The 21,718-nt window shown below is 42.9% G+C and overlaps 2 pseudogenes across 1 annotated transcript; both read right to left on the bottom strand.

Moving 5' to 3' along the window:
• Window positions 1-584: 584 nt before the first annotated feature.
• On the bottom strand, window positions 585-1,434 carry LOC101593162 (annotated as a pseudogene). The gene has a single exon (XR_192849.2). The product of XR_192849.2 is annotated as a ras-related protein Rab-33B pseudogene (transcript).
• Window positions 1,435-9,791: 8,357 nt separating this feature from the next.
• On the bottom strand, window positions 9,792-11,075 carry LOC101570117 (annotated as a pseudogene).
• Between the last annotated feature and the right edge of the window lie 10,643 nt (window positions 11,076-21,718).

Consider the following 21,718-nt stretch of genomic DNA (forward strand, 5'->3'; position numbering starts at 1 on the left):
ATAGCTCCATATGCAAGTGTGTTATTTTCTTTGTGCAAAGTCTTAAATTCAAAAGTAAAGGGCAAAAATGTGGGAAAGGTTCTTTTCACTACTGAGGGAGAGACAGAATATTTTTCTTTTTCTTTCTTTTTTTTGCCCTGGTACCAGGGATCAAAGTCGGGATTTGCTAGGCAGGCACTTAAGCCACTGAGCTATCTGCACAGCTGACAAAATTATTTTTCAATTTGTTTTTGTTTGCTTGAGACAGGGTCTCACTGTGTAGTTCAGACTGGCCTGAACTCTTGGCAGTCCTCCTGCCTCAGCTTCCCTTGTCCCAGGATTATGGACACCCTGGCTCTAACATATTCATCATACTGAGAAGGACTATTTTGCTGTCATCACATAGACGTTGATAATACAGTGCCATCAGGGGAATGCACACAGACTCACAGGAATCAGTGAAGCCCCCGGAGATACATGCAAATATCTGGAAGCTAATTTTATCCGGCACTTAGTTGCTAAATTAGTTGGGGACAAGAGAAGAGCAAGAGACCAGGAGGCTCCGGGCAGTGGAGGAGCCCCAGCTCCCGCTCGCTCCTTTCCACAGGCTCTGTCCCTGCCTCCCTCCAGCCCAGGGCACATCCTGCTCGCCTCTCCCACCTCAGTGAGAGGTACCTTTCCCCGGGGTCACAGTGACAGCCCTGATGAAGGAGACACGACGCGGGCACTGGGCAGCGCTGCTCGGCAGACCCCGCTCACGTCTCCACTCAGCACCAGCAGGGCAGCGCGGGCTTGGCCTCGGGCTTCAGGGCCACCCTGCGCCAGGGGGCTGGCTGAGCACGAGCGGGCTGTGGCTCTGGAGCTCGTGCGCCAGGGTCGTGAAGACAGACTCCACGTGGTCGCTGTCGTGCGGGCTCTTGGCCGACCTCTCGAACAGCGGCAGGCTGTGCGCGTCCGCGAACTTCCACGCCAGGTCCGTGGGCACCTGCACGGCGCCGCGCAAGTCACTCTTGTTCCCCACGAGGATGCGCGGGTTGTCGCCGGCCAGCAGGTGCTGCTTGCACTCCTCGATCCAGGCCGGCAGTCTGTGGAAGCTGGCCACGTTGGTGACATCGTACACGAAGACCACGGCGTGCACGTTGCGCAGTAGTGCTGCACCGTGCTCTTGTGGAGGCGCTCCTGGCCTGCCGTGTCCCACAGCTGGATCTTGACGCGCTCCCCGGCGATCTCCACCGCTCCTTCTCGGAAATCCACCCCGATGGTGGCCTCCGTGCGGTCCGGGAAGCGGCCGGCGCAGAAGCGGTAGGTCAGACACGTCTTGCCCACATTGGAGTCGCGGATCACCATGATCTTGAAGATGCGGGAGTGGGCAGGAGGCAGACACCCCTCAGTGGCTGGCACCACGCAGCTGTTGGAGAAGCTGGCCTCCAGAGAGGACTCCATCTCCGAAGCCATTCTCCCCTCCTGCCCCCAGCCGGGAAGGAGCAGACGCTGCAAGGCGGGGTAGTGACACCACTTCGAGCACCCGGCTCTGCTGTGCAGCAAATGTCCGGGGACTCGCTGGCCAGCCATGTGTGCGCACCGCCCTCCCGCGTGCCACATCTTTCAGTAGTCTGTATAGGGTTGGCTTTGAGATCATGAAATTCTTTAGTTGTTCTTTGTCATGGAAGTATTTCGCTTCTCCCTCAAATGTGAAAGAGAGTTTTGCAGGATATAGTGGTCTAGGTTGGAATTTGTTTTCATAGAAGACTTGAAGTACTCTGCTCCATGCTCTTCCTGACTTCATGGTTTGTGAAGAGAAGTCTGCCTTTATTCTGAAGGGTTTTCCTTTGAATGTTACCTGTTTCTTTTCTCGAGTGGCTTTCAGTATATTGTTCTTGTGCTGGATTTCTGGGATCTTGACTATTATATGTCTCCATGTGTTTTTAATTGTGTTGATGTTATTTGGAGTTTTCTATGCTTTGGTTACCTGGATGTCAGATTGTTGGCCCATATTTGGGAAGTTTTCTGCTATTACTTCTGCCCATATTCTGTTTATATCATTTGTATTGACTCCTTCTTTCTCTTTGATACCTATTAATCTCACATTGTTCATCTTTGCATCGTCCTGCAGGTGATGAATTATTTTTTCCTGCATCCTAGTTGTTTTTAAGAGGTCTTTTCTTACCTTTTCACTAGCTGCAATGATGTCTTCAAGATCTGAAACTCTATCTTCACTTTCACTCAATCAGTTTTGCAAGCTTGTGATTGAGATTTTAAGTTCATCTATACCTCTTTGACTCTGATTCATGCGATCTATTCTTTCCTATATTGCTCATTCAAGCATTCCATTGTTTTTGTAATCTCTATTTTTTTTTTTTTACCAGTGTCTTCTTGAGAAGCAGTTATTGTCTTTCATTATAGTTTTCCTTCCTTTTTTTACTTCAAAGTTGATTTCTGATCTGATTTCCTCTATATGTTTCTGGAGTTGATTCTTTACTTCAGATGTTATTAATTCAGAGATTTCTTCTTTATTTCAGAGGTTATTGCTGATCTGAGTTCCTCTATACATTTCTGCAGTTGTTTCTTTACTTAGACGTTATTCATTCAGATATTTCAGCTGTATAATTCTGAGTTTCTTCTCAGTTTCTTGCTAGCGTCTTCTGCACTTATTCTGGGTGGGCTCAGGGCCTGAGATTGCATTTTGCTCCTTCTCTTTGTCATTTTGTATAGCACTATCCTCTGACCTTTGGTGTAGAGCTGTGGTGCAGTTATAACTTTAGCACTTACTGAAAGTCTTACCCAAGAGAGATTCTATATGATTAAGGCAGTTATAGTTTTGTATTCAGAGAACTACAATAAGGAACACTAATAATGGGTAATGGTATTTAGCAGTGGACAAATTTTTGTAACTAGTGGGCTTGTATTTTATACAGTAAGAACAATCATTATGATTATATAGCTAAGCAGAAATTAAATTGGGAATTTGTACTTAAGTTAGTTCTGCTAAGTTCTATCTGATCACCTCCCCTTGATGTACTTGGTGTTTTCTAGGCAGACCAGGTCACTCTGGTTACCTTTTTCCTCCTCTCTCAGTCAAGAGAGAAAGAGGGAGGATGTTTTTATAGATCTGAGTCTCCAGCAAAGTTTCTCAGCTTACTGGGTGCAGATCTACAAAGTTGGAATTCATCCAGTTGTGCCTGGCTTGGGTCTGGCTGCTGTGCTCAGCTTCTTTCTGCTGCAGCCCTTGGAAGTGAACCTGTTGTGTCCCTTTGACAATATGTTCTGCTGCTGGATTAGCTGGGTGGTTCTGGCCCCCAGGCTCTCTGCAGGGACGTTAGCCGCAGCGTTTCACACTAGGCCTATACGCCAGGCCTGGGCTGTGTCTGGAGGGGTCCAGAGAGCAGGAGAGAAGGACTCATTCACAAGTGGGTCTGGGCTGGGTCTGGAGGGATCCAGCAGGCAAAGGGAAGCGTGGAAGCTCTCTCATACACTTGCCAGGCCTGGGCTTGGGCTGTGTCCAGAGGGGTCCTGAGAGAGCGATTTTCTTTTCTTTTCTTTCTTTTTTTTTTTTAAATTCTTTTCTGTGTGTCATTGGCCTGGAATATTGCTGGCACATAGTAAGTGCTCAATAAATATTTGTGGGATGAATGCTTAAAGGGTAAGAACCATTGTAACTTTCTTTTTTGTGTAAAATTCATATGTTACTTACAAAAATTGAAAAAACAAGAACTTGAAGGGAAAAAAATAACATGTTCCATTTTTTCTGTGCACCAAAAATAGAACACTGGGCACAAGGAGGTTAGCATGGCATAAGAAGTCATGCAGAGTGTTACCAGTGTGCGCTCCAGCGCCGTTTTCTATCAATACTTCCGGTACACAAGTCATGCTCCTGCCACATGCAATTGCCCATCTTCCCAAACTATACCTTGCTCTATCATGTTCCTGTGTTTTCACACAGCTGCTTTGTCTTTCTGAAACACCCTCCTCCCTGCTTTTTGACAAACTTCTTCCCACTTTGCATGACCTAATTCAAATACCTTCCTCTCTGGGATGCCGCTCTCGATTCCCAAAGGTAGCCTCAATTCTTCTCTCTTTTGAAGTCCCCAGGCCTCTGCTAATCCCCCTGGTGAAAAACCGTCTCTGCTGAGTTGGGTGCACCAACAATTACTGTGGGTGCTACACCCCCTAGCCAGGCCCCGGAGTGGTGTTGAACCACACCACAATCTAACCTGAAGTTGTCCATCCTGATGGCCTTGCTGAATGTGTGACTAATGTTGGTGCCTACGAACAGCTGTAATATTGTTACATGTATAACACATGGCTGTGCCCTTGATGTATAGGAAAATAAAGGCTCAATTTCTCAGGCTCTATGGTGTCCAATTCAATTTTCCTGGGTCTTATCTCATAAAAGCTGTCAGGGTTCTGCTTTGGTCTGTGGCGTCAGAAAAATAGAATTTATATTCTTGGTATTGGCTAGGCAGAGAATAGTACCTTGCTGATGTCGGAAGGTTGCCTTCTAAAAACAATAGAGGTTATAGGGGACCTCCCTACTGAGATGTGCTGCAATGTGTGCCTCATGGTGATGACTGCAGGAGGATCCACCCCTAGCAAGTGTCTAGCTAGCTGAGAAGGGGTGGAGGTGTTGGCCCACGTAGCCCTGCTTTCTGCCTCATTTGAAAGCAGCAGTGTCGGGAGCTGCCTTTAAACAACTCAGTGCTGCCCTGCAGAGCCGCAGGCATGCAGCAGGGCTTCTGAGGGCCGCATGAACGCCAGCTTTCTCTGTGTCCTGCCTCATGTGTGGACATGCGCACCAAATGGGGAGAAATGGAAGGATAATAGGCTTAGGAGTCAGATAGTATGGGGTCCCAGTTCTGTCTGCATCACCTGTATGGCCATGGTCAGGTGAGTTAATCTGCTTTAGTTCACTCCATCAGATGGAGACAATGATACTAACATTGCAAACTTGTTATGGAAAGCAGTGAAATAATATGTATGCAACTATTTAATATAACCTGAGTCTGTGAAAGTACCATAACTAATATTATCAAAAGGCAGCAAGTGTGAATTCTGGCTTTAGCCTTTGTATCTTTAAGTGGTATTAAGCCTGGAGCTAATGGAAGATATTGGAGTTGATGCTTGCTCTTTTTAGTTTGATTTTAGTTTTTAATTTTTTTTTTTCTGTATTTTAGGGAAGGGTCTAAAGGGTGTTCAGGGTCTCACTACTAGATCGGACTCGTAGTGATCTGCCTGTTTACAGCCTCTCAAGAGCTGGGATTACAGGTGCTCCACCATGCCCAGTCTCAATTGTCATCTCAGCGTGCTCCTGGGGGTGGGGCCAGCAGGGCAGGCCTAGGGATCAAACCCTGGCCCCTGTGCCTGCTTGTAGGTGCTTTAATCTGCTGAGCTATTTGGCTGGCCCTATTTTTTAAATTTTTGAGACAGTTTTGTTACATAATTCAGGTTGGCCTCAGATTTACAGAGATCATTCTGCCTCAGTTCCCCAAGTGCTGGCCTTACAGAGGCACATGACACCACACAGAGCTGACACTTGTTCTTATCTCCAAAGCACCCCCTGGCCTGTGGGAACTTGTTCTGGGCTTCCTCACATCAACAAGGGCAACAAACTACCGCTCTTTCTTTTGTCATTCAAATTTGATCTTCTGGGAAGCTTAGAGCCACATTGCCTCCAGGGCCACCATTCCATTCTTTTCTCAGTCCTCCACAGTCCCAGGACCCCAGCCACTTCCCAAGATGCTGCAGCCTAGATCTCTTGGGCACCTTGCTACATGCTGAACACTTTCCACATCCCAGCTTACAATTGCACCCGTCATGGAAATTCCTCAGTTCTTGAAACTTTCTCCTTCCTCACCTTTCCTCTTTGATTTTCTAGTTATTTTTCGGTCTTCTTCATAGGTTTCCTTTGCACAATTCTCAATTTCTGCTGTCCCTGAGGTTTCTTCCTTTTCTCTTTCTAGTCATTGGCCCTGGATACGGCCACTGCTGCGGGGCTCCCACATCCCTCCTCTGCAGTGCTTCTGAATATTAGCTCTTCCCTGGTTTTCAGCCCCAGACCAGCTTCGCTCTGATCCTTCAGTGTGGGTACAAAGTAGAGAACAGCTCCCAAGCTCACCCCTGGGCTCTCATCTCCCCAGGTGCCCAGGCAGGGATGCTGGAGCTAACCCAGATTGTTGCCCTCCTCCACACCCTATCAGTCTCAGGTCCTGTTGTTGAGACCTTGTAAGTCACTCAGCTGTTCCTTCCTCTCTCCAACTCCGTGGCCTCTTGGAGTTGCTTTAGGTGGGCACATGTAAAGGCGTAGTATGGATGGCAAAGACTAACTGAACAAGGAAACAAATGAGGGAAAAGCAGGAAAGTGGGAATAAAGGAAGAAAAAAAGGAAGGGAAAAAAAGAAAAGTGAAGGAAAACATAGCCAACAAAGAAGCTGGATGGCTCATGGAAAAATGACTGTGAGTTACAGAGCATTAAATCAGTTGATATCACTGGACCCAATACTGTACTCTTGACCAAACAACTGAACCCTTCCCACTGGGGAAACCTAAAGTAATTTGTAGATATTAAACTTTGTATTTGAGCAAAAAAATCAGAAAAATGTTGAGCTTCAACTTACTGAACCAAAACAATTGAGTTCTTCATAAGCAATGGCTGTAGTAAGAGCTATTGTTATTTCTATTTGACCTTCAAGCTATGCACAAAGCTGGTGCCTGGCTCCTTTGCTTGGTTGAGGAAAGTGGAACAGCTGACATAATTCTCTATGATTACCAATAGTTGTTATAATAAAATTTTAACACTCAAGGGGGAAAAAACACATTACATGGGTGCCAGCACATGTAACTATTGCTACTCATGGCATGCGCAAGATAGACACTACTCCATTTGATCCACAGAAAGAGTCCATGAGGTCATAGCTCTATAGCTCCATGAAGAAACGGGCCATAACAGTGGCTCTTTCCACATTTCAGGGATGCGCCTTGGTAGCAGTCACAAAGCCAACAGCCTCTTACTGCTCCTCAGCACCTGGATTCATAGCTACTATTGCAATGAATACAGTTGTGCCAACTTCCTAGGAAAACTTCAGCTCTTCTTAGCAGGAAGGGTGTGGGGGAAACTGGGACCACACTTGGAAAACAGAACCATGTAGTACTGAAGGTTGGCACATAATACAACCAGAGGCAAACAACGGTGCTTTTGGGTCATGGCAGAGTGTCAGAGCTGTGGAGGAATCCTAGAAATCCAAACCCTTCATTTTATAGGCAACATAGCCCCAGAGAAATAAAATTAATTGTTCAAACATATACAACTAAAAAGTTGGAAATGGCAGCAGAAATAGTAGTAGCTACGCAGACAGACGTTGTCCGAAATGATTCCTTTGTAGTGTGGTCACAGAGACATCATCAGTATGTCTGTATTATTCATTTGCTGTGGAACATTCTGAGGCTCAGGAAGGACCCCGAGGCCGCACAGCTTGTAACGGGCAGCTGGTCTACGGGTTCTGAATAGTTCCTACACTTTCTGGCCTCAACATGCTAAACAGATAAGACAATCACAGTCTCTGAATTCCTTAATCAGAGACTTCCTTAATCCCACAATCCACCCCATGCTTCTCTTATAGCCATATTCATATTTATGTCAGTTGTGACGATGGTTAGTTACTGCCTTGAGGTTTGTAGACCAGCTGTGCACCATCAGGCTATGGAGATCGGTGCTCACACCAAAGCCTGCCGCTCCTGAACTGAAGCACACACATATCCCTGATGGGTCCACGCAGGCTGCAGGCGCTACACCTTGGGACGACCGCCAGAGCAGTGGAGGCTCCCTGAGGGCCGGCACGCCGGCCTAGAGAGTCGTTCAGGTGGGCGTGTCTCCGTGGTTCTGCGCCTGCGCAGTTTCGTTTCGGGAAGCGGAAGCACTGCTCAGTGGGCCTTCGCAGCTGGAAGTTCCGGGCTTTGTGGGCCTCTCCTTAGAGCACTGCAGAAACTCTTAGTCTCTTGTAAGTACTGTAGTAGGATGCTCTTCCTCAGGTACATGTCACTCACTGCTGGGTATTGGGGCTAGATTTTTCCACTAGATTTGGTCTCCGCCAGCCAAGAAAGCGAGATACAGGTGCATCCAACACTCTGGAACCTTAAACTGTAGCAGCACTGTGAGATGAGGCTGAGGAGGAGAATCCACAGAGGGCGGGGTGCGAGGAGTTAGGTTACCTGATGTCAGTGGGATGAGGCCCTAGTAGCTCTGCTCGCTCTCAGCGACTGAGAGAATGCCCTCAGCGTCCAGAAGTGTTGCTGCAGTCCTTTCTTGCTCTAGAGAATTAATTTCCTTTCAATAATCTACCACATTCAGTTTGCCCTACATAGAGGACACCAATATGTTGCTAAAACTTTCGAGGAACTGGAACCATATAATGCCATAGCGAGACACTAGCTCCGGAGGTCTAACTGTAATTTTTTTAAATTTTATTTATTTATTTATTTATGTGTGTGTGTGTGTGTGGGGCCAGCTCAGCCCACCAGGGGGCAGGGCTGGCTGGCATGTGTGCTGGGGGATTGAACCGCGGTCCCTGTGCTTTGCTAAGCTTGTTCTAAGTAGGTGCTTTAGACCACTGAGCCATCTCACCAGCCCCTCTAACTGTAATTTTAAACTTGATAACGATGTGCTTTCCTATGCAAAAGATCAATGCTGTAAGCCACTTTACTTTGCCTGTTGTGACACCTGTCAACATGCTCGCCTCAGACAACCAGTAGCAAATGACTTCTCTTTTCTTCATTCTTTTCCCTTGAGACTTCTTCATCTTTTAAGCGTTTCTTCTGAATCTCCCAGGGTCTCATCTTTAAGTCTGTGGTTCACTGTGTTCATTAGTGAAGCTTGGGACCTGTGGCCCCAGCTAGGAAGAGATGATGAAGAAGAAGAAGAGGTGAGTCTTCTTGTCTCTGCAGCTGCAGTTACTAGTATTTGGAACACCTTGCCAAGAGAATCACAGACTTCCCTCTATTTTATCAGGTACACTTCTTCTTTCTCTGCCATTGTTTCAAGTTGTGATTTTTCTGGAGGACATTGGTTATTTTGTTCTGCAAACTCTTACTGGATCAGGAAGCATGAGTCCCTCAGCTAGATTGTACCCTCTTCTGCTGGAGTGTTCTAGGTCTTTTTTTTTTTTTTTTTCCTATTAACACTGTTTATTTGGTTTCCAACCATATCAGTGAGAATAGTTTTTCAGATTTCCCATACAACCATTTGTCAACATCAGAAGAGTCATGACTCACAAAGAAATGATTTGGATTTTTCCTGCCTCCAAAATGTTTATCAAATCCTGTACTTCTCACAGGCTTTTGGAACACGTAAAAAATAGGGAAGAAATATTCCAATGAATGAGACATACTAAATGTCAGTAATAAGTGATACATTCCTTTGGGGAAATGGCTGTTTTTAAAAAAACCCAGTCTGTATATGTAAAATAAGCAAGGAAATTCAGTCTTTTTTTCTTCTTTAAAAATCTGCTACTCCTAAAATATTCTACAAAATTGGAAGAAAAGGACTGAAAGGCCAAGAGAAAGAGGAAAAAGGAAGGGGGCATGCACCACCAACACAAAAGAAGTAAAATTATACATACTGAAGCAGTTTATAACAGACTGGGGTCTTGCAGCCACCGAAGGGTGGCTGAAGAAATTTGCTGGTCCACAGGAGCTGGGTTCTCTTGTGGAGCTTGGTGAAGAACAATCCACTGCCATGGAACAGTCCCCCTTCCTACTCCAAAGCCAGGCTTCTGCACCATTCTTCCATGGGGAGGACCTCTCAGGCCAGCACCCAGCCCACCTCAGGGACCTCCAAGTCCCCGCAGGTGGTTGTCTTGATAATCCCCTTCCCTAGCAGCATGAGTCTTCTTCTCTTCCACATTCAGATGAACTTCACCTCTGAACATGTTGGGCCTGTTGCTAAGGACCTTCTCCACAGGCTCAAAATCATCGAACATGACAAAGCCAAAATTGGGCAGCTTTCCCCTGCTGTTTATGTGCAGCTCCACCACACTCCCATAGCTTTGAAAGAAATCTTTTGAGTTCTGATTTGTCTACCTCATGAGGCACATTCCTGATAAACAGCTGGTGGCTGTCCAGAGGTCTCACAGTTCTCTGAGGTTCAACATCACCTTACTCCCCAGCTTCACAAATTGGTCTGGGTCCCCTTTGGGAAGGAATATTTATTCATTGTTCTCTCACTCTGATCCCTCTGGAGCCTTTGCGGTAGAATCTGAGATTCAGGTTTAGATTCTAGATGGGGCTGTGATGCTGGTATTTTCACAACATGAGGTATCCCAGTAACAGGAAGAAGACAATAGGAGGAAGGTTCTTACTGGTCACAGGTGACCAAAAATATGTCCTCAAGTCCTGTACTGTCTGAGCTATGTCTGTAGGTGCTGGAGAACTCTTCTGAGCATCCTCAGGAGCAGCTTCTAAAACAGGTTCAGACTTTTCCTCTTGGATTTCAGATGCAGGTTCTTGCTCTGGTTCTGGCTCAGTATCAGGCTGTGGTTCAGCAATGAGTTCCTCTAAATGTTCTTCCAGGTCATTGCTGACAGTTTGATCATAGAAAATACCAGAATTATCGGGTACAACCTCATGTGTCTGCTGTCTTCAGGCTCTTCTACTTCTTCCTCAGATTCTTCCTGAGGCTCAGTGACAAAACCATCAAAAACCTCATGTTGGTATCTGAAGATACTGTTATAAACATAGAATTTATTTACAGCCAAGCCCTCAGGAGCAAGGACAAATGTCTGCACGAACCTCCGTAAAGCCTGGTTGTTGTTAGAGAGCAGTCCTATGACCTGGACCGCCACACCATTACTCAGGGTAACATGTGCATTGATGTGGTGGATCTTGGTGAAGCAGTTGGTGAAGTTTTGTGACATCACTTTCCTATGAATTTCTTTCTGTCCATAGACTGCATCTGTAGGTTTTCTATTTGAATCCACTCTCCCATGGACATAGGAAGAGTTCTTTCCATAAAATTGATGCAGCATGTCTGGGGCCTGGTTCAGCAGAGTATAATACTGTTTCACAAATTCCCTCCTTACCAGCAGAGGACTAGTCTTCTCCATAACCATTGCTTTGGTCAGTTCAACCTGAGCAACCCAGTGGGTGTGAAACGAGCTCTGCTGCACGGCACGGAAGGTCACAGAAACCCCTCACACAAGTATGTCTGCACCTAGGTCTTTCTTCCTGTAGTGTTACTTTTTCTGGAAGTAATTTTGAATAAAGCCATAGAGGCAGCTGTAATGTGCCCCATCGTTGTGACACAGTGCATGCAGCATATTAAAAGAACCACTTCGGGCACATTAGGTCGCTCGCCCTATTGAATGAGACTTGTATTGGGTGGCTTTGAATTGCTGGTCATGATGTAGGCCAGGTGATTTGTTTATCAGTCACTGATGTGCCGCATATTGTACTTTGTCCTACCTGCTCACTCACTTCAAGAGCTCAGTTTCTAAGGGTCAAAAATCATGCATGTCTAAAAAGCAGCATTCATTTTCCTGCCTTGATTGTGCTTCCACAAGCCAACAAGAAGAGATGGAGAACATGGACAGAGTTAACAAGACAGAATTTCAGGCAAGTCATTAAAGGATGCATTCTGTACCTTGATACATACACTAACCTTACGTTTCTGATCCAGTTTTCTAATTTATAGAGATTTCACGTGCATTTAATATAACAGTCTAGTAGGGAATTCTTTTATAGAGAAGATGCCTAAGCTTCAGAGGGAATAAACAATTTACCTTAGGACTTACAGTTCATAGAATATGTTGAACTTCACCCAAGTGTGTATGTGTTTTCTCATATACAAGTATTGTGCGCACATACATACATGATATAGATATACAAGATGAGGTGCATCCATATATATACAATTTGTAAAAACATCACAGGGAGGGAGGATGTGCCTATGAAGTCTACCCCTTCCTCACCAGAGTGGTCTAGGTCCTTCCTGCCAAGACATTGGTCATAATACCTGGAGGGAAGGTAGAGAGATAACAAAGTTTGAACTAATATAATGAGCATAAACGACTATATAAGTGTTGGTATAATAGTTGTATAGAGAGTTCTCCTACATTTCTTTCATTTCGCTCCAGAATTGACACAAATGCACAACTAGGGAACCAGTCTCATGGATTCCAATCTGCTTCTCTTTTCCTGGGCCCTTTTAACTGTCTTCTACAGTTCCATGCTATTCAGATTTCATGTGACACACAGAGTATCTTTGGATATTAACAGCTTTGGTCTGTTGCTAGCTGTATGTTTTTAGGTAAGTTGCTTAATGTCTCTGAGTCTCAATTTCCTTATTTCTCAAATGAGGATCATAATAATGGTAGGATTACCTCATAATTCATAAGTGTGGTAAGCATTAATGGTTCCTCACATCATATTTATCAGTAGAAAGGTGCTAATCAAAAAACAGTAATTGATGTACAATGAAGTGTGCAGGATGTGCTATCCACTTGTATCCTGTTCCACAGTGTTAATTGCTGTTATTTTGCTCTTTACAGACTTGTTTATCCAATGCATCACCAAGGAGGCCAGCTTACCCCCCTTGCTCCTGTGCCCTGCACACTGCTGGAGCCTGACTGTGATCCAAGAAGCTAGCTGTTCAGTCTGAGTGATTGTCATGGTTACTTTCACTGCTGCTCCAGGGAAGAGTGTCACATGCTTTGGAGCAGGAGAAGGAACTTCCTGGTTAAGGTTGAAACTGCAACTATCTAGAATGGCAAACACTGCCAGCACAGCACCTGCTAAACATGGTAAGTGCTTATTTTCTCCAAGCTTGAGTTAACTTAAACAGTGTTTTTAGGGATAGGCTCTGGTTTTGGATTGGTGACTTCTCATCTCAGCTCTGGTATTTGTTACTTTTTTTTTTTTTTTGGTGGAACCAGGGATTGAACTCAGGCCCTTGCGCTTGCCAGGGAAGTGCTTATTCTACTGAGCTATCTCCCCGGCCAGCTCTGCTATTTGTTTTCTATCTGATCAGGATTAATTATGCAGCCTCAGTGAGCCTCAATTTTCTTATCTGTGAAACAGGCATAATACCAACATTACATGATTATTGTGAGGATTAAATGAATTTATGAAAGTAAGGTAATTAAAATCATGCCTGGTACAGAGTAAACACTATATAATATTGTGATTAAACACACAGAGTAACTTCCCTAAAGAATAGGCCTTTTTTCCTTTTTTATTTGGTACAGGGTCTCACTATGCAGCTCAGACTTGTAGTGATCCTTCTGTTTTCAGCTTCCCAGGTGCTGGGATTATAGGCGTAAATCACCACACCCAGTTTCTATGACTAGCACAGTGTGCCTGGGTTGGGGCTGGCTTGGCATGTGGTACCAGGAATTGAAGCTGGGTCCTTTTATTTGCCAGGCAGGTGCTTAGACCACTGAGCTATCTCCCTGGCCCAAATAGGCCTTTGTGATTTTATAATTCAATGAGCACCCTATACTAGGATACTGAGAAGAATGTGCAGGTGATATAGTCATTGCCTGAACTATAATTTGTTCTAGCAGTTAGAATTCTCTTTTCCTCCTTGACAGAGAGCTTGACTACTTTTCCCAGCTTCCCTTGCAGGGAAGTGTAGCCACGTGATTAAATTCTGGCTGGCGGAACTTAGTCTCATGGGGGGACATGTTTCTCAGCTGGCCCGTAATGTTCCTCATGTATGAGTCCCTGCTCTCTTTTTTCTTGTGTCTGCTAGCTTGATGGAGGTGTCCTAGGAGATTCTGGAGCTGCCAGATGATCTTATACCCCTACTTTTTGAACCAGGTAACTACTTGAGCCTTTTCAGGGTCTGTGACTGACAGTTTGTGAAATTCATAAAATAGTACAAGAAGATCCCAGTGCTCTTCACCTAATTTCCACCATTGATTAGATCTTACATAACTGTAGTATGTTATCAAAATCAGATACTGACATTGGTGTAATGTGTGAGTAAAGTTCTATGTCATTTTGTTAAAATTATGTAACTGGTCAGAATTAAAATACAGAACTATTATAGCACTAGAAATATATCCTTCATGTGACGAAATATATCCTTTGTAGTCATACCTACTTCTTTTTCCTTACCACCTAACCCCTAGCTGCTGAACTGTTTTCTTCATCTCTACAATTTTGTGATTTCAGGAATGTTGTATGAATAAATTCCTACAATCATGAAAAAAAAGAAATTCAAATTAGTGTCCTCTGCAGGTGTTTTAGTTATTTTCTTCCATCTAAGCCTCACACTTCCATGTTTTCTATCTTCCCCAGAGATGGTGACATTGGCCTCTCATCTCATTTTACCTTCTTTCTTCCTTTCAAATACCTTTATTGTGTTTTTGGAGGAAGTTTTCAGGAGGGACAGAGTCAAATAGGTGTAGTTCATAGTTAAATAGCAGACTGGTTGGGTCATTTCAGAATCAACAATAGAAATGCAGTACTTAAGATAACTTCAAAGATGGCGATTTTGCTTTTATTTGTTATTTAGATTTTTATTTTTTATGTATTTAGTACAGGGACAAAAGGATCTCATTACACAGATTGGACTCCTAGTGATCCTCCTATTTTCAGTCTCCCAAGTGCTGGGATTACAGGCACACACCACCGTGCCCAGTCTTGTTTAGATTTTTAACAACAGACTCCATCTCTCTCTAGTATGTAATTCATCTGCTTTTAATGCATAATTAAGTGAATAGGAAATTAAGACTACATAATGCCTTGAAAAAGGATGATGAGACTGTCTTCTCTAGTTCTGCCCTATGAGCAGGTGAGGTGTTGCTCACTTTTTCTTTTTTTATTTTATGTTATGTTATGTATGACTTTATTTTTAAAAATTATTTATCTCTTTGGTACAGGGTCTCACTACACAGCTTGGACTCATAGTGATCCTCCTGTCTCAGCCTCCCTAGCCCTGGAATTATAGGTGTGCACCACCACACCCAGTCTTGGTGCCCTGCTCGGCACACCCAGGGCAAGGCCAGCCCGGCATGTGGTACCAGATATTGGACCTGGGTCCTTAGACTTACCAGGCGGGTGCTTAGACCCCCGAGCTACCTCCCCAGCCCTCACTTTGATTTTCAACTGAGACTCCCGGCTGAACCAGGCTTAAGGAACTGGTATGCTGGCTTAGTGAGAGGTATAGCAGGAACTGAAGATCAGATGCACCACTGAATAGTTGAGGTGTAGGCTCTTTCATACCTGTGGTGTCACAGATCTGTCTGATATTCCTCTGTAATTTTTTATTTTTATTTATTTTTTTGCGGTACTGGGGATAGAACTCAGGACCCTGTGCTTGCCAAGCAGATGTTTATTCTACTGTGTGAGTATCTTCCAGCCCTCTCTGTAATTTTTGTTGGTTACAATAGAATTCCTGTCACTTTGGCCTGCCTAAAGAAGTTACTGAAATAGTGTTCACATGTGTTTTTAAAATTTATTTTGCTTCTTTTCCAAAGATTAGAAGGAATTTAGATTCATCTTTATTTTTTAAAATTCTAGCATTCTCGAGTAAGAGAAGGTTCTGTGTCTGAGAGCATATACCCTATTCATGTCCCAAGTGGAAACAGAGCTCTCTGGATCTCTGACTGAATTTGAGGAACTTCGTTATAACAAAATATGACCATTAGAGGGAGTCTAGATCTTGTGAGAATGTGAAACTGGTGAGGTAAGAACTACTTCTACAAGAGCAGCAGAGTAGAATCTCTTACTCCATTTTAAATTTTACTAATGACAAAATACTGTGTGTGGGACACTACATTTTTATTTCCTAAGAGGTCATGGGCAAATCCATCATGTTGTCAGGGTTCTTAGGAAACGATTAGTCAAATTTATTATCATTACTAATAATGATAATGTATTTATGATGATTTTGATGTTAGTCACAACTAATAAAATATCTACTTACTGGTACCTTATTATTAATAATAGTACCAGTCATCTGTTTCTAGGATATCAGACAGGTGTGTGCAATAGGCTGTGTCTGGAGCACCAGGAAAACTAGGACATCGTCAGGACATACGGTGTTGACAAGAGGAGGAACTGAGGGACTGAGCCAGCCCTGGTGCAATAGCCTTCCCTTCCAGCTCTTGCTGGTTCTGTGGGAGCACGCTGGGCAGGGTGCTCCTTGTTTTTGCTTAGTTAGTCTTGTCTTGAATCACAAGGAAGCAGTGTTCCAGAGTTTGGATATTTATATTTATGCGAATGAGCAAGGAACAGAAAGGAGAGATTAGTACAGGGAGGGGATTGAGAAGCTGGGGAAATCAAAAGCTTTTGGGCCTGGCTCAGCACACAGAAACCACCGCATTATACTCTGTCATGTATTACATACTGGTGTTTCCCCATTTATTTTGATGCATGGAAAGATGTGTTGTAGTGGTGATGTATATTAATCCATGTGATTTCCTTTCTCGTGATCCAGAGTCCTAGTTGGAGGTGAATCCAGTATTCCTCCTTAGTAATTGAGCTGAATCATTGTCCTGACCCTCTATTTCCCGGCTGTCCTCGATGGGGGCCAAGAAGGCTGAAAATGTAGCACATTCCTTCCCTGGTAAAATTGGGGTGTTGTGGCCTTTGCTGTCTTGTGGTCAGTTTGGTGATCCACTGTTCCTCACCTGGCTTGACTGGTGTTCCACCTGGAGTCCATCTGTGGACTTGCACATAGGCTTTGTCATATTCAAGATATAACTTTGTAGTGAGAGGAGGATTTCACTGGCCAAGGTGTAAATATTTGTAATAAAGGACACTTTTTAATAAAATGAATACTGAAAAATTTCAAGATTCAGATATTGGGCATACTGTCAGTATCATTGTTAAAAGTGGGAAAGGCAAGGGAAAGATGAGAGGAAAACTGAGAAATATCCAGTGAAGCTCTTCTTCACCTAATTTTCCCCTAAAATCTTATTACACTGTTTTGTTTCTCCCTTCCAGTGTACCTTGGTTTGCATATTGTTCAATGTATATATTTCTTAAAAGTCTAAGGAAGTTATAAGCTATTGGTAAATGAACACTAATCCTGTTCTTTCTGGAGTTCTCCCTGATATTGAGCATAGAACTAAGAACCTATAGGGACTGCATAAACTTTCTCATCAGTTTAGTGAATCAGTGGCAGTCTGCCCATATGAACCATGACTTTCTCTCTCATTCTCCTACCCTCACCCACCAATGGGGACTTATTTCCCTCTTCCCATGGGCTCTACCTATGGCCCTGGATCACTCAAAGAAGAAAAAAGTGAAGCTCACAACTAAGCCCACTCAACATTGTCTTCAGATAGAACCTTCAAGACTTCAACACAGTACAACACAACACACAAAACAAGGTTAAATGTCCCAGAATCATGAGAGTACTGAGGCTCAGCAGTCTTCGCCTTAATTCTGAGTGGCAGAACCAACCTAGCAAGTTGGTTATGAGAGCTCTTTGGCTCAGTTTTCCCATATGTGTAATGGGGTTAATAGCACCCGGCTCCTGCTTCCTCTCCCGAAACACAGTGAAGGAATGTTATAACATCGTTGCAGTCGTCAGATGAAAGCTACCATATAAACACCCACTGTTATTAAATGTCCTTGACCTTTGCATGATCGCGAAAGCTTCATTGCTTTTGGTGTTCACAGCAAGGTGGCTGAAGACTGAAGTTGTGCCCAAGGATTTCTTGGCACTGGGAGCTTGGAGAAGCCCATGAGAATTAGGGTCTATACTTGAAACAGAAGACTTAAAAGGAAATTGGCAGTGGTACTGGAGAAAACTTTAAAATACTCTTACAAATTTAGAACAAATATATAAACTAGCTTTTGTTAATAAAAATAGTACAGAACTGTCATAATAAGGAGCTATGGTCTCTTATAGCACCCAATCCCCATTTCTGACCTTTCCTCAAGGACAGGCAGTTTTTATCTTGTTAGTCTTTCTATGCTAATTCCCACATCCCTATGCTGCTTTTGACTGAAAAGTTTTAGGCATTAGCTGTTGAATTTCTTCCATTGATCAATTACTTAACACCCTATATCCCTTCTCCTTCAACTATTTCACTGTATCGCTTTTTCTTTTTTTTTCACAACCGAGGCTTGAACTCGGGCCCTTGCACTTGCCAGGGAAGCGCTTATTCTACTGAGCCATCTCCATGGCCCCTGTGTCACTTCTTAATGTATTAGTTTCCTTTGAAACTTTAAGTTATAAACATAAGCACTTTCTTATTCAAAAATAGAATGTTCTTTTTGACCGTTCACCTTGTGAGAGGGGAACACTTGTACCTTTACCTTTCTTTCAGTACATTTTACTTCCTTCCTCCCTCCCTCCCTCCCTCCCTCCCTCCCTATCTCCCTTCCTCCCTCTCCCTCCCTTCCTTCCTTCCTTCCTTCCTTCCTTTCTCTCCTTCTTTCTTTTTCTTTTCTTTTTTTTTTTTTTTTTTTGTTGGTGCTGAGGACCGAACCCAGGACTTCCAACTTGCTAGGCATGCAGTTTACCACTAAGTCAAATCCGCAGCCCTACTTCTAAACCTTTACAATTTACACTTCTACATTGTCAAGACTGATAAAGTTTACATTCTATTTTGAAATTATAACTGTGCTTTGTTTATGGGATTAGTCTAAAAGCTAAAGCTTATTTTAATTGGGACACAGCCAGGTTTTGTACTGTCATTTTATTTTCTGTCTTGTAAAACTTTGATGTTTTTCTATGGTCTCACTTTGCCTTTTGTTCTTGTGTTTTTTGCTTGTATCACTCTGTTTTATTTATGAAGACTTGGTCCAAAGAGGGATTCCGTTAAATGTCTTCCACCCCGACTGATGGTTCTTAGGATGCTGGACTGTCTTCATTCCTGAACTTCCTCATAGCTTTAATATTTTGAAGCCTGCATCTTCCTTGTTCTTGGTTTATTTCTTTTATTAGGCATAGCCTCAATAGCTTCCAAAAAATTCAGATGAAAGACTAATTCTGAATTTTGAATGCTTGGAAGTGTTTTTTATTTTGTGTTTAACTTATATAATGGTTTGTGAATAGAATTTACAGTTGAAAAACTTTTTTTCCCCTTGATTGATTCCATTGTCTTCTAGCTTTCAGTGTTTTTGGTGAGAAGTCTGGTACCAATATGATTTCTGTTCCTTTGTGGGTGACTTGTTCTTTCTCCTTTTAGGTCTTTCATTTTTCTTGTTGTTTTGATATTTTACAATGATGTGTCCAGTGAGGGTGTGTTTCATTACACCGCAAACTTAGTGGACTCTTTGCTTTAGAAATGCATATTTTTGGGCCAGCCAGATAACTCAGTGGATTAAAGTATCTGCTTAGGCAGATGCAGGGTCTGGGAGTTTGATTCCTGGCCTACCATGCTGGCCCTGCCCCCAAAGTGCACTGAGACAGCGAATGAGACTGGGCGTGGTGGAGCATGCCTGTAGTCCCAGTGCTTGGGAGGCTGAAAAACAAGAAGGATCACTATGAGTCCAATCTGTGTAGTGAGACCCTGTAGACCATGTACTAAATAAAGAAAAAAGAAAGTAATGCATATATTATTTTATTTTATTTTAATTTTTTAATAGTTTGCAAATTGAAAATAAATTATTTACAAACATAAATGAATATAACAATAAAAGTTGTCCAAAATAAAAATGAAGAAAGAATTTACAGATCAGTCATAATAGTTCACTGTGTCAAAACCAAGAAATTTATGTAATTAGAATTCTCAAAGTAAAAAGGAGTAGGCAATAAATATTTAAACATTTAAATTTTCTGTATTTGCATATTTTTGATATCTGGCAAATTCCTTCATTTACTTTGATAATTTTATTTGTTTTTCTTAACTGTTTCTTAATTCTTAGTCGTTATTTTGGGCTGGATTGTGTCCCCTCAAAATCCATTATTGGAACCATAATTCCCAGCACTTCAAAATATAGTGATTAAGTTAAAATCAAGCTATTATGATGCAACCTAATAAAATCTGACCGATGCTCTGAACAGAAGAGGACATTTGTACATAAAGAGACACTAATTATGTATGTATAGAAAAATGACCAATAGGAATACAGCCAGAAGGTGCTACAGCATGCCATGCTGGCCCTGGGCCGAACTGGCCACTGAAAGCAGGTGTGGTGGTGCATACCTGTAATCCCAGTGCTGCAGAGGACGAGACAGGAGGGTCACTACGAGTTTGAGCTGCGTAGTGAGACTCTGTACCAAATAAATGAATGAATAAAACATAAAAAAAGGGAGGGGGCATCTCAAGAGAGGCCAAAACTTCCAAAGCCTTGATGTTGGATTTTCAGATTTTATTTTATTTTTTGCGGGATTGGACTCAGGACCCTGCACTTGCCAGGCAAGGACTTATTCTACTGCACTATCTCCCTGGCCCCTGGATTTTCACTTTGAGAGAAAACAAATTTATATTGCTTAAGTCATCCAGTCTGTACTATTTTGGTATTTCAGCCCTAGCAAACTGATACACTGGTCAAGTACAAGTGTACAAATAAACAGGTTCAAACTGGCAACTTCTAGTAAGGAAAACTTATTAACTAATGAGGTTAGAAGGGCTTGCTTGGAATGCTGCTAAATTTAGGAGGCCAAGCAATATCTCCAAGATGTGGTTCTTGTGCATCTCTCAGAGCCATACTGGACTGTGCTGTATTTACAGGCTCCAAAGTAGGGTCACATGCACCAAGGTTTAAGTCCAGAAGAAAAGTGTCCTTTTTTTTTTTTTTTTGCAGCTTCAGGAAAAAAACTCTTTGTTTCTCATTGGACGCATTTAAGGCACATGTTCTGGGCCAATTACTGAGAAGAAAAATGTGCACTGATAATCTATCCCTGCATTGTAAGCTCCCTTTTTGATCTGAGACGAGGGTCAGTATCATTCAGACTACATGAAATGAGAATGGAACAAAGACGTTGTCATATAATAAAATAATACTGGGCAACTAAAGAGGCAGAGGTTAATGTGCACTAGGTTAAAGTATGAGTTTTGATTTTAAGTATTTATGGTAATAGGAGCATAGTTGCATTCAGTTAACACAAATCTAGGGATTTAATAGTGGTGCCTGATATCTTAGATACCAGGGAGGATGAGGGCCACATACATTAGAAACAAATCTCCAGGGAGGGTATCTGAGGTGAGTGACTGCTACAGTTTCCACATGTGTCCAAGTAGATTATCACAGAGCAGTTGCCCATGACTTACTTTTATTGTAGGATGGCAAATGAGGCCCAACTCAATACTACTACTATTATGAATTATGAATTATGATTATTGTTACTGTTAATTATTTGCTGGGGATTGAATCCAGGACCACAAGCATGACTCCATTACTGAAGGTCCAACGTGTTTACTCAAACTCTGAGGCTCTGTGAGAGTGATCTGGGGAGAGAAATATATTTCAGAGAATTTGTTACCATGAATTATAACATTTAAAAGTTTGGCTTTATTCTGAAACCATCTGTAAGTGAGTAGACATGCCTTTCTTTGGTTGTCTCTAAGCTGATGTTGAGGTAGAGAAAGTGAAACACTTTATTGTTGGGAAACTTCATATAACTTGGTGAAATTTGAGAACCCCTAATCTGCAGAAACTCTATTTCTGGGCTTGGTTCCAGGTTGTATTACTGACTCACATTGGGTGCACTGTGGTCCACAGTTCCCTGGCTGATTGCCTCTGTTTCCCTATTTGAAAACAAGTCCCAAACTGACCGCTTTATTTTGATAAGGGGCTATTTATTTTGATAAGGCGATATGTATTTTGATATATATTAAGAGATTTA

The sequence above is a fragment of the Octodon degus genome, unplaced genomic scaffold (genome assembly GCF_000260255.1).
Source record: "Octodon degus isolate 3935 unplaced genomic scaffold, OctDeg1.0 scaffold00209, whole genome shotgun sequence".
NCBI lineage: Eukaryota > Metazoa > Chordata > Mammalia > Rodentia > Octodontidae > Octodon > Octodon degus.